The 13,348-nt window shown below is 40.0% G+C and overlaps 1 long non-coding RNA gene across 4 annotated transcripts in view; it reads right to left on the reverse strand.

The window, feature by feature from the left end:
• Positions 1-8,418: 8,418 nt before the first annotated feature.
• Positions 8,419-13,348, reverse strand: part of LOC105289102 — a 55,269-nt gene continuing 50,339 nt past the window's right edge. For all 4 annotated transcript variants that reach the window (XR_002779257.1, XR_002779258.1, XR_002779259.1 and 1 more), the window contains one exon: positions 8,419-9,022. This is a non-coding gene — a long non-coding RNA (uncharacterized LOC105289102). The remainder of the gene's footprint in view (positions 9,023-13,348) is intronic.

A 13,348-nucleotide genomic window follows, 5' to 3' on the forward strand; every position in this document is an offset into this window, starting at 1 on the left:
GTCATTACTCTAACAGCTAATTGAATGTGTCCTTGTGTATTACTGAGTTTTAAAATTTTCTCTGTTTTAATTTCTAACATGGTAAATATCAATCAATATATAACTCATAAGGACAAAAGCTCTTTGGAGCATCAAACTTTTTAAAAGATATATATAACTGGATCTTGAGACGAAAAAGCTTCAGAACCGCTGCCTTGGATAGTCTACAAAAAGGCATGTGTGACTCTCACTGACCTAAGCTGCAACATGTCACCTTAGTAACCCACAGAGACTTCCTCTAGGCCTTTTCACACTACTGGCTCATAAACCTGCTCTGTTGCTGGTAATTTAGCTTCACTATAGATCTGAAGTCACTGTTCTGTCTCTTATTTTTTGTTGCTGATGGAAAATGAGCAGTGACTCTGCTCAATGTTTCCTCAATTTTATGTCTCCGTAGTATGAGCTGTGTCATAGGCTTCAAGAGCTCGGTCAGAAACACAGCCCATGCCCTTTAAAATTCTATATATGTACTTATAATATTTTTAAAGTAAATTAAATTAGATCCTATTATTTCTCCAAACAAGACAAAACCCTTAGAACAAAGCAACTTTCCTCCTCAAAACTACCCATCTTCCGCCCTGACTAATGCTCATGTTATCATCTAGAATTTTAGTTCCAACTTGTTTTAAGCACAAAAATTATTAGTATTATAGTTATACTATTGTACTACTGATTTGGATTTATGAGAATTTGAGGGGTGTAAATATTCAGAGTGCTTGTCTATCTAAAAGTATTATTTCACCTTACTTTTGAATAATAATTTGGTTAGGCATAGCAAATAGAATGTATCTGGTTGTACCCTTGGGTAATGAGTAAAGTGACTTTCATTTCTGTTCACAAGCAGGCAAACAGGTTTTGGCTTCCTGCTTCCTGCTTCCGGCTTCATGAGCCCAGTCCCAGCTTCCTGCCACATGCAAGAGATGCTGAGTCCCAGTTCCCAGCAGGTGCTAAGACTCTTGCCCTGGTGGCCTTATCCACTGTTAGCTCCCTGTGGGCTGTGCAGCTTTGGTCCTTGACAACCACTGGGTTTTCCTTTCTATTTCTAATTCACTGAGATTTTCTTTTTTTGTTTTAGATTATATTTGATATATTTGATATATTTTTATATCAAATATATTTAATATTTAATATCTTTACATAATTCTTACAAATTTGGAGAATAGTGAAGTTTTTGCATGTGTTCAACCCACTATCTTGACCTAGAGTTCTGAGCCCATATCCTCATAATGGAGCTGAGGAATATATTTGACAAGGTCCAGAAAAACTAAATCTTTCTGATGTACCAAAGCGGGAGTAAAATGCAAAACTCCAATTCAGTTTTTGTTAAAGATCCTAAATTAGAGCTGAGCTATGCTGTATTTGGATTGGTTACTGCAAATTAAACAGAACTATTTCATTCAAGTTTATGGTCATGTAGGTTAATTAAAATTTTCTCTTCAGAAATACAGCCCTGAAGACTCAATGTAATTTAAATAGATTCTAGATTCATGCAGAGTGAGAATGGCAGTTTCAATATTTAATTCTTACTTCGTAAACTTTGAAGGCTAAAAGCACATCTTCCCCACATTGTGAATAGTCTTTATGTTGGAAACAACTCACTAAAGGAAACTTAGAGTTGCTAGGTAACTTGGTGCCTGTGGAAGGCTTCTGATAAAATGTATTTAAATCAGATTTCCTGGAGCAGATGGGCAAACTGAAGTGGAAAATAAATTCAAATGATCCGATATTGGCTTTTCATACTAAAACTAAAATCTCCTTGCAGCCAAAGCTCACAGAGGTTTTTTTTAACTGGACAGGTTTAAGGTGGCCTTGCTGCAGAGAGCATCACATCTCATTCCCTATAACATGAAGCCATCTGAGACTTAGGAGCTGAATTTCTTTGCAGAAACTGGGGATGATACCTGAGAATGAACATTACATGGAGAAGGCAGTGTCTTTGATATGCCTTTCTTGCCTCTTCACTGGATACAAGCCTTTCCTATAATATTAAAGGATCTAACTGGGGTGGCCTTCTCTTTAGTTCTTCCAGATCTTAATAGTAAGATCAAATGCTCAAAATGGGGCTGAGCTGTTAGGGAGTGAATCAGCTAAGATAGAATCCCCTAGTCTTCAATGGTAAGAAATCAGAAGAAACTGAATTTATGCAGGGAATGTATATACTATAAGTAGCTATGAGCATCACCCAATAATTGAATTACTACCACTTGAGCTTACATAGATCAAGAATGAAAAGAAGCCACCAGTTATTTCTCAGTATGTTTCATATGAGACCAGGGTATTGGAGGCAAGCAGTGGAGACAGTAAGGTTTATACATAATCTTCTATGAGGAATCTTCAGAAATCTTTTTCTGAAGGAGAAACTGCAGTCACCCTATATCTCATAAGAGTAGCTTCATTACTCAATTCTCTATAACCTCTTAGGGTGCTGAATTTGCACCAAAAAAAAAGGTTCTAAAGCAATCTGATAGTTAACACTTTTGGAAACAAGTAACTAAGGATACCTATATACTTGGAAATGACACTCCTGAGAAATGTCATCACCTCTCTGATGACATGCATGGAAAGCACAGATGAACTACAAAAAGTAAAGTGATTCTCAAACGCCAGTATATGTGTCTCTTGTTATTCCACTGTGAGAATTTCCACCATGAGAATAAGAAGAGGGCTCTCCAGAAAGAGGAGACAGAGCAATGGGAATGGCATGTTACAGAACTGCAGTCAAGAGAAATGGCTCATGCTGAGTGGTTACTGCCTGGCAGACACTGTACTAGGTTCTTCACCGGTGATATTTTACTTAATTATCACAACAAATCTACCTAGAAGACATTATTTCTTCCAGTGTTATAGGTGATAAAACTGAGGCCCCGATGGCTTAGTAACTTAAAAGCAGTCACGCAGCTCGTGAATGGAAGAGCCTCGTTCAGAAGCAGGCCTGTCTAATTTTGAAGCCACGTCTACTTCCTCAGGAGACTCAGGGTTGTAGGGAGTGAGTAGGGTAATAGACACTCTCATATACTGCTAATGGGAGTGTAAATTGGTTCAACTTTTGAAAGAGAAATTTAGCAATATCTATCAAAATGTTAAGTGTACATACCATGAGATTCAGCAAAATCGTCTAGGAATTTATCTTAGAAATGCACTTTTACAAGTACACAATGATATATGTATAAGGGTATTCATACCGGCATCGTTTATAATAGAGAAAAAATGGGAAACATCTTAAGTATCCATTAATTGGGGATTCGTTAGATAATTTTGGGTAAAACCACACAATAGAACACGCTGCACTCACTGAAAGGAGTAAGGTAAATCTATGTGGGCATGTGGAAAAATATTCCCAATATCGTTCAATTAAAAAAGTAAGTTGCACGAGAGCACATATTTATGTGTGTGGTAGGAGTTCCACCCTCTTTGAGGAAAGAAAACTGTCTAGAAGCGTACATTGTTTCCTGTTGTCAATGGTGAGCTAGTAGTGAGCAGGACGAGGATGGTTCTGGGTAGAGCAGGAAGGGAAACTTTTACTTTTTGCTTGTACTATTCTAAACTATCTAATTTTTTTCCTAATAAGCAAGTATTACTTTCATAATAAAAGAAAAAAAATGTAAAGAAGGCCCTCTGTGAACTTAGAAAATAATGGAAGGTTTTTGTAACACAAAAATGAAATGGGTCAGGATCTATTGGAGAATAAAGGGAAAGCAGATGATGATTAAGGAGCTAATGATTGCCAAAGGTCATCTATGTCTTCACGCTAATTACCAAGGCAAATTCACAAAGAACTTTAGCATTGGAGAGTGCACCTTGAAGGCTGAAGACCAAAAAGGAAACTCTTCATGATATTTCGGATAACTTGTCAAACCAATGTCTAAATACTTTGATACTCTCTCAACCCCATTCAGTGCCTGAAATCTTTGACACATTTTTCTGTTCATACAAAGCATGAGCAATACAAACGACGCCCAGTAGGCAGCTCAGGTAGGAAGAGAAGTCTCCCTCCCTACCCCAAACTTGGCTGCAGCAAATCATTCTATTCCCAGGACGCATGCGGGGTCGTCACTGACAGCTGTAGCCCTTTCTGCATGAAAATATCCTTCCTCTGATGTGGAGGCAGATTGCATTTGCCTGGCTAATCCAGCCATACACTGGAGAAATGAGAAAAGGCCCAAGCTACCCATATGCGCTATAGATTCCAAAAAGAGATGAGCCTTTTTGCCACTGCTTTTTCTGATAATGTCAACATGGCCATTATTGTTTCATTAGTTTTCTTTGCTCTAAGGCTAAAAGGAATTTCCGCTGAGTGAATATCTCTGAGATGCTTCAGACATCTCAGAGCACTTTTTGCAGAAGACATGACTGAATACTTTTTCTGAACTTTGTTGCACGGAAATGTGGTTTATTTGTTTTCTCCTGACTGCCCAATGCTTCCTGGTCTTATTATTTTGTTCCAGCTAGTTTCCTTTGGCTGTTAAAGCCATTGTTTGCACTTTCCCTAATAATAATGAAAGCTTATATTTATTAGGCCTTATTATGAGTGAGGCACAGTTTTAGTGTTTTACATAAATTAATTAATTTAATGCTCATTATAAGTCTATGAAGTCAATGAAGTAGGCAGCGTTTTTACCATTTGGCAGATGAGGAAACTAAAGACTGAAGTGGTTAAGGAGCTTGCCCAAGCAGTAGAGTTAGGATTCAAAGCTGATCAGTCTCACTCCAAAGCATACTTATTTACCCATGTGCTTCACTGCTTCACAACAAAGATGGCAGTCTATTATGTAGAAGGCAGCAGGACAGAAAAATCTATCTACTCTAAGCAGTCTGGGTATTTCTTTCTTGTCCTTGACTCCCTCTCCTCACCAGGAAGTTCTCAATGCAGCTTCCTTGGAGGGACCTTTTACCCAGAACCCTCGGCTTCCCCATCAAGGTTCTAGCTCCTTCCCTATCAGCTTGAGCCCATATTCATCTCTTCCTCTGCTAACAACTTTTGCCTTTGTTGGCAGCACCATACAATTAGCACATATTTTTAAATATCCTATTATCTAATTATCTGAAATACATAATTTAACACGTTCTTACAATAATGCCTGCCTCCCTAAGCTCTGAGAGTATATCAGACACCTTTTAGGTTTTGCCTCATATTCTCCTAGCTCACCTTTTTATTCCACCTTTAGCTATGACAACCAGCTGTACCCAGGAATAACCAGACAGAGATCTTGTCTCAGCTGGACTATACATATTTTACACTTTCTAGCATGAGCTTCTCTGATAACCTGACTGGATATCTGCAGGAACCTATTTAGCACTCACACATATGCAAACCTAGACATTCAGAAGGATTAATGCCCTTTGGGACAACACTTGACTAATAAAGATGGAGACTGGTAGGCAGAGCTGCTTCTCTCTTTGCACCTTGGGCAGACAATTCTAAGACACATTTTAAATGGGCCACAGTGATGACCAGCTCGATAATGTCCATTTTTGTAGGTCTTCTTTATAAGAAAATTTGAGGAAGAGGCATATGGATGGACCTATGAGGAAAAAGAACAGCGCTGATTCTCTAATAGTTAGAATATATGTGTCCAGGAATCAATGGGTAGAAATGAGATTGGTTGCTTTCATCATCATTCTCAGTGATCCGCTTGTGAAATTTTTATTAAGGGCAATTTACCCTGATCACTATGAGGAACTAAGGTTCCTACTGTGCAATGGTGGTGGTAGGGCAGAGGGAATGTGTATAGGATCCAGGGATTCAGTAGGGCATCTCTTGGTGATACTTCATGCCTATAAATATGAACTGCAGCAACCTTAGTCCAAAGGGGCTAAAGCAAATCAGACCCCCTCGGGGATGTAGTTCTGAATCACTTCACCTGGAAAACACCCTAGACTAGCTGAGGTATTGGCAAAGAATGAGAGAAATCTTGAATGAGCAGTGGAAGATAAAGATAATAAATATCAATGACGGCCTTGGGACCAGTTGTAGGGGTGGGAAATGATGTTGATTACATTAACCTTCCTCTATTAAGTCTTGAAGGCTCTGTTAAGAAAAATAAAGCAGAGTAAGGGGATAAAAAATAGCGGGGTGGGGTGACTTTAAAAAGAATGGTCAAGGAAGCTTTCTCTGATTATGCGACATTTGGGCAGAAACCTAAGTGAAGTAAAGGAGCAAGTCATATGGGTACGTGGGGAAGAACATTCCAGAGAGAGAAAGTGGCAAGTCCAAGGTTCCAAAGAAGGCAGCTGCTTGGTGTGTTTGAGAAGGTTAGTATGGCCCAAGGGGAGTGAGCGAAGGAGAGAGTGGAAAGAATGTGATCAGGGAGGTAACAAGCTCTGACCACAAAGGCCTTTGGAGCGAGGACTTTGGATTTCATTCTGTGTGAGACAGAGAGCCATCAGCATATTTCGAGAAGATGACATAGCTTACATTATATAGAGCTTCCAGGTGCTCTGTGAATTGGCTGTAGGGGGTTAAGAATGGTGCAGGGAGACCGGTTACAAGATTACTACAACAGAGTGTTTGAATTTCAGATGGGTTTTCTGGGTGCACAGAACAAAGGCGTGGGGTTGCCAAACCAATGTCTTGGATTAAGAGTGGTGTTACTGTTCTTCAGGGCTGACTTGAAGCTACTCTGGAGCAAAAAAAAAAAAACCTAACTCTTCTACTTTTTACAAATCCTTCATAATGTATAACACAGCCCAGTGGGTCTAGTAGTGAAGGCTCAGAAAATGCCTATGATTTTGTGATTAAAACATCTGTTTAGACTTTGCCAAGAATTCATAGAAATCATGTCTCTCCATTGAAAAACATAAATGACATGTATTTTCCAAGATCAGGCCTATCATTTTAATATAAACACCCTTACCACATGCCAGAAGTTATGCTCCTTGCTACTTACCTATCTTCTCTTTTAATTCTCATAACACCCCCGGGGAGATGAGGATTCTGTGCAGGTTTACAGATAAAGAAACAGAGACATGGGATTGGGCAGGTAGGGGTTGAGTAACTTGCCAGTGGTCATTAGTAAGGGACAGAGCTCTGAATTTGAATCAGCAGCAGATTCCAGAGCCCATTCAATGAAGACAACCCTGAACTACTTACCATAGAGAACTCCGGAGAATGCCCACATTCTTTGGGGGCCTAATCTTATTTTGGGGGCCTGATCTTTCTGATTCTTCTCATGAAAAATAACTAAGATTACCGGGAAGAGTGGATTTTTTTTAATGTTCCATTTGTCTGGAAGACCATAATAAAGGCAGTAACTCTATTTATTTATTAAAATCTTTTCAATTAGAATGATCCTTTTGCTCTCGGAAAATCATTTGGCCCAATGACAAGAGTGGGTGACCATTTCAGTCTGAGCTCCTTTTATGATGTCTGTTGCAGTTATCCTGTGGAATGACTTTTTCCCCCAGAAAGTCATAGTACTGCCTTATTTCTACTTAAAAAAAAAAAAAAAAAGTCATTAGCATAGTTGCATCACAGAAGAGGGAAAACAAGAGATGTGTGACCTGTCCAGGAAATAGAGCAGTTGCCCCACAGGAGCTCAGCTTTTTCCATGTGCTGGCTGTGAGCCTGTCCTCACGCTGAGGTGCAGCTCATTACTGTTCATAGTGACCAAGAAACAGGCTGGGCAAAGGGGAGGGGGCAGCGAAAGGCCCAGAGTACTCCCAACAAATTGGATCTTGGAAAGTCTGACACGGGGGCATCTATAAAGTTGCTCAACAGCCACTTGCTTTTTACAATGAAACTGCAGGGATAAAAGAGGTCATTCTGGTAGACTGGAGCCCCTCTCAGTCTTTGCCAAAGAACAGAAGAGTCATGGGGTTGGTGGCCACATATTGTGTAATGGGTGCAAAAGTCACAGACCCTCATTTGTCCAGCCTGTAAGTACCCAGTTTTGATGTTTTGTTGAATCTGGAGCTCTCCTAGAAGCATAATGAAGTATCTGCAACTCATAAATCTTTCAAGGCTTAGACCCTGTAACTCCCTCTTACTCCTTTCCATGTCTATCTTCTGGTTGCCCTCACTGTTTACATTGATGAACTTCTGCCACTGGAGTTGGTGTTCCCTGCTTAAGTGGCATTTCAACATGGATGTCCCCAGGTACCTAGCATCCTTGCCTAGATTAACGTGTCAGTGGCATATGGCGCAAATGGCCTGTCGTTGGGTTTCAGGATCAGTTTAAAATATCTGCCAGGCTGCTGACTTCTTTGGCATAATGCCTTGTGGCCCCAGTGTTTGAGGGAGGAAAGCAACATTGTCTGAAAATTGTTTAGAATGAATTTTCTTGTCTAAGAGCCAGAATCTGACTTCCTGCCTTTCCTCATTTCTCTTTCTCTCTTTTTCCCTGAGCTAGAGAAATAAGCACACATTCTGAGGCTGAGTACTTAGCTGTTTGAGAATAGCTTTAGTTGTATTGGTTTCATTTTGGCCCTATATCTTGCTCTTTTTCCATAAAGAGAAGTACCTAGCTCGTGCTTTTCAAACACTGTTACATTTGATCCTCTTAAAAGCTCCTGTATAGGTATTAGCTCCATTTTGCAAACAAGAAAACTGAGGCTCGGAGGTTTTAAAATATTGCCAAAGCATATTACAGAGAAATGGCAGAATAACAAACAATTCAAACACAGGTCTGTCTGACCCACACAGTCCAGATTCTTTTCACTCTGTTAAGTCCATGCTTAGACAGTTGTCTGAACTGTGCCCACATCCAAGCATCTTTGGAGAGGGGGAGAATTTTTACTGCAGTTCAATGGGCAGAGCTCACAGAGGTCAGGTCTCCATAGGCATTGTCAGTGAGAGCTCCTGGATTGTCCTTGTACAAACTCCTCATCATGCTCTTCTCTCGGTGTGTTTAATGGTGGGTCATTGCTACTGTTTAGTTGCCTGATGAGTTTCTAGCTCCTAAATCCAAGTGATGAAGCAGATCCTGCTGTCCTTGGGATTATTCCCTCTTCATGAGTGGTGACCTCAGGATCGGAGACAGCTAACCTGCAGGCAGAGAGAGGGGGATGTCAAAGGTTCATCTAGCTCAATTTGGATTGATGAACCAGAATAATTCTGGCAGCAGGGCTCATGGAATTGGCCTCAACCAGCCATCTTTCTCAACTTCTGTGTTTGAGGTGGAGTATTTTGGTAAATTTTCACTTATACCGTATCTCTTCTACTGTAGGTGCTTGAAAAACACTATCACCTAGTTTAGTAGTCACCACAAAACCAAACAATTATCATTGAATGGACTGCATTCACTGGCTACTCTTTCCTGCCTTTATGCTCTGCTTCACAAGAGCTTTTCATTTAAAATGTCCCTCAGTTCTTTCTTCTGTCACTAAAATCTAATGCCTGCTCCAAGGATCTGCTCAATTTATCTCCACCAAGAGACTCTCTCCAAATCCATCTACCCCACCGATGGCTTCTTTGTTCCAAATTTCTTACAATTAAAATAATAACAGCATTTCTTGGAAAGTATTTAATTATTTACTTGAATGAGTAATATATGGCCAAACATTTAAATGTATACGGAGTGTATAAATAAACTAAAAAATAAGTCTTCTCATTCCAGCTGTCCAGTTCCTGAGCCTTCCAGAGATGTCTTAATATACACATGTGCTTTTTTAAAAAACCATGAGAATGGTTGGTAACATATATTAGAGTTATATAAGAAATACCATGCTAAGCACTTTTGTATAGATTATTTCACTGAGTCCCCTCGGCAACTTTATGAGATCGGTACTTACACATATTTTACAAGTAAAGAAATAAAGGCTCAGAAAAGTTAAGTAACTTGCCCATGATCACACAGTTAAAATGTGGTAGAATTGGAATTTGACCTCAGGCTGTCTGACAAAATTAAAAGGTACTTGGAAAGAAAAGAAGCCTCGTGGTATAGATGAAAGAACATTCACTAGGGAATTAAATTCTGGCTATGAAACTTACTAGCTATGTGACTCTAGGTAAGTTTCCTAAACAATCTGAACCTCCAGTTTCCTTATCTGTAAGGTGGGAAAATGCTAACCTCAGAGAGAGGTCAAAGTATTATGAGAATTAGGGGAAAGAAAGAATGTAAAGCAACTGATACGTAAGAGGGATGTAGAAATGGTAGTTACTTTATCAAGAGCCATGCCTTTTTAATATACATTTTCTGGCTTCAACTGCCCTGTGCAGAGCAAGAAGGACATACTTGTGTGATGTTTGGCATAATACAGATCTAGCCTTTTAGATGGCAGCAAAACACACACACACGGAGGTCCCCGAAAATAAACATAAAGCCACAGACTCTTGCACCTAATGTCTGTGGGGCTGGCTCAAAGTGAAGAGTTAGCCATTTGTTGGCTGCTCAGAGAAATGTGTGGAACAGTACAGAGACTGGCCTAAACGTTATGTGCATTGTAAACCTTCTCTGAGGTCAACGAGCAGAAATGGAGTGTGGAGAAAAAGAAAGACTGAGGAAGTATCCCTATGGCTTTTGGCTGGAACGTTCTTCCTCCAGATGCCCTCATGATAACTCCTTCACTTCCTTCCAGTCACTTCCTCAGGGGTTTTTCCTGACCAGCAAACTGGCCCCACCCCCACTTTATTTTAAATTTTTTCATAACATTTTTCACCACCTATCATATGCTATAATTATTATGCTTGTTGCATTTGTTTCCATTGTCTGACTCCTTCAGAATATAAGCTCTCTGAGGGTAAGGGTCTTTTGTTTTTCTCACTGATGTATCTTAAGCACTTACAATTCTGCTTGGTACATAGTAAGTACTCAATAAGTATTTGTTGGTGAAGACATTTTCCAGATAAGGAAACTGAGGTTAAGTGACTTAGTCTAGGTAAGTTTGCTGGTTAACAGCAGAGTCAAGACTAGAACTGTTTTTCTGCCTCCTAAACCAGTTGTCTTTCTTTTAAATCATTTTTCAGGATAGAGGAGTATATGTCTAGGATTAAGGAATGATTTGGCTGTTGAGGAATCCAGACAAAACTGGAAACAAGTGCATATAGACAAAACAACTGAACTATAAAAATGACAGCAGAAAAAAAAAAAACATAGACGTGGGTGGTTATGTTGATTTTTTTTTTCAAAATTTTGTTTAAGTACCTGAGACTCTGCTGTCAGTTTATCTAGTGAAATAAGATTCATGATCAATGTGTGGAGACGGAAATTTCAGACCTCATTATACACAAACTGAAGATGATGTCTTTGCTGTCACTGTGGCATTTGACACGTCAGTGAAAACAAAAGGAGATCTGTCTCAGACGCCCCTTTTAGCTTTGACAGATGTGGAAATGCACGAGTTTGGGGCATTAATTTTTGGTTGGGTGTTAAATGTGAGCATGTCCAGAGATGCAACTGGAGAAGCTACCAGATAGCTCACAGTTTAGGGCTGATGTACCAGTGGTACACTGAATTTCAATCCAACACTTACTCCATCCTTGCTTCCTTCTCTTCTTTCGAAAGCAAAGGAGGCCCTCTGCCTTTTTCCAGGCTAATCTTCCACCTGATCTTCTGGTCCTATCCATCCTCCCATCACTCATGCCCTCTTTCTTGAATCTTAAATCTATCTTTTCCCTACAAAGTACTCATATGAGCAAATCTCCTCTATGCCAAAATCAGATAATGAAAAACTTCTAATAATCTCTTGAATCAGTTAACTAGTGATGGATAACAAAGCACCCAAAAACAATGGCTTAAAACAATAAGCATTTTTATTACTCAAAAGTTGATGCATCATCTGGGCAATTTTATTGATTTGGGCCAAGCTCCTCTGACTTTTCTTAGGTCTGAAATACTGACCATATACCCTCTTGAGTATGCAGTTGCTAGTGGGTCAGGCTGGTCAAGGATGATCTCACTCACATGCCTGGCAATTAGCAAGTTATTAGTTATGGTGACATGGATGACTGGGCCACTGATCACTTACCCAGTAAGTGAGCTCAGGTTTGTTCTCATGGTGGCTGAGCAGGATTTCGAGAGAGAGAGAGAAGTATGCAAGTCTTCTTGAATTGGTGCAATATCACTTCCATCTCATTTTAATGGTAAAAGCAAGTCACAAGGCCAGCCCAGGAGCAAGGAAGTAGATCTTACTTCATGATGTTATAAGCTGTAAGGTCAAATTTCAAAGGGAGGGATGAAAACTTAGGAGTGTTTTTGCAATCAGTCTACCATCTCTCTTCATCCTTAAGCTTCTGCCCAGATGTCTCTTTTCCTTCACATCCAAACTTCTAGAGAGGTTTGTCCACTTCCTTACCAGATGTCTCTTTTCCTTCACATCCAAACTTCTAGAGAGGTTTGTCCACTTCCTTACCAGCCAGCCACTCCTTATACCTAAGATGACCTCGCCTTATTACTATCTCCATTTTGATGAAACTGCTCTCTTTAAAGACAACAATGTCTCAAACATGAAATACTGTGAACTACTTTCAGCTTTCATCTTACTTAACCTCGCTGCACAGTTTGACCTATACGGTCATTCCATCCTGCTTCAAACTGTCTTCTCTTAACTTTCATGATTCACTTTCTCCTGGCTTCCCTTCTACCCCTGGACCATTCTTTCTCAGATTTCTTGGCCGGCTCATGTTCTTCTTCTGACCAGTCAATTAACTTTCTGTTTTCCCACTTTTTTTTCCTTCTCATGCAAAACTCTTTTGTAATCTAATCCAGTGAAATGGATGCTGCCTATTTGCATCTTTACTCCAACTTATCCGTTGACTGCCAGGAAGAAGTGTCAGTGCCTACTAGATGTAGCCATGGGCTCCTCAAACGCAAAGTGTGTCTAAAATTGAGCTTAATATTTTTCTTCCAAAATGTGATGTTATCTTCACTTTCTCCCAGAGCCCCAGGAAACAGGATCAACCAACTGGGTTGGGGTTATGACAGGGTCCAGGCCCCAGGGCCCTAGGAATCTAGATGGATGCCAGAAACAGGAACTTAGAATGAGTTCTATCATCAAAGCTCAGTTATCCTAACTGAGGCACAGAGAGTAATGGGAGGCAAGGGGCAGAACTATATTTTAGGGACTAACACAGAAGTGTGGTGCAGTGTGATGAGGCATTGCTTTCAGGTGCTTTCAGGGAAGGAAGAGGCAGGAGTCAAGTGGGTAGCAGTGGGGGGTAAAAAACTTATTATAATATTAGTTATCTGAGTCCTTATGGTTACAAAGTAAGTAGATGAGAGAGGATTTCTTTAAGTCAGTGAAAGTGATGGTACGGAGTCACTGAGTGATGTGCTGTGCCCTATCTAAATTCCCAGCCCACAGAATCAATGAGCAAAATACTTTATTGTCGTATGCTACCAAGCTTTGGGGTAATTGGGTCCACAGACTTAAT

Source organism: Pteropus vampyrus, unplaced genomic scaffold (genome assembly GCF_000151845.1).
Source record: "Pteropus vampyrus isolate Shadow unplaced genomic scaffold, Pvam_2.0 Scaffold22, whole genome shotgun sequence".
Taxonomy (NCBI): Eukaryota; Metazoa; Chordata; class Mammalia; order Chiroptera; family Pteropodidae; genus Pteropus; species Pteropus vampyrus.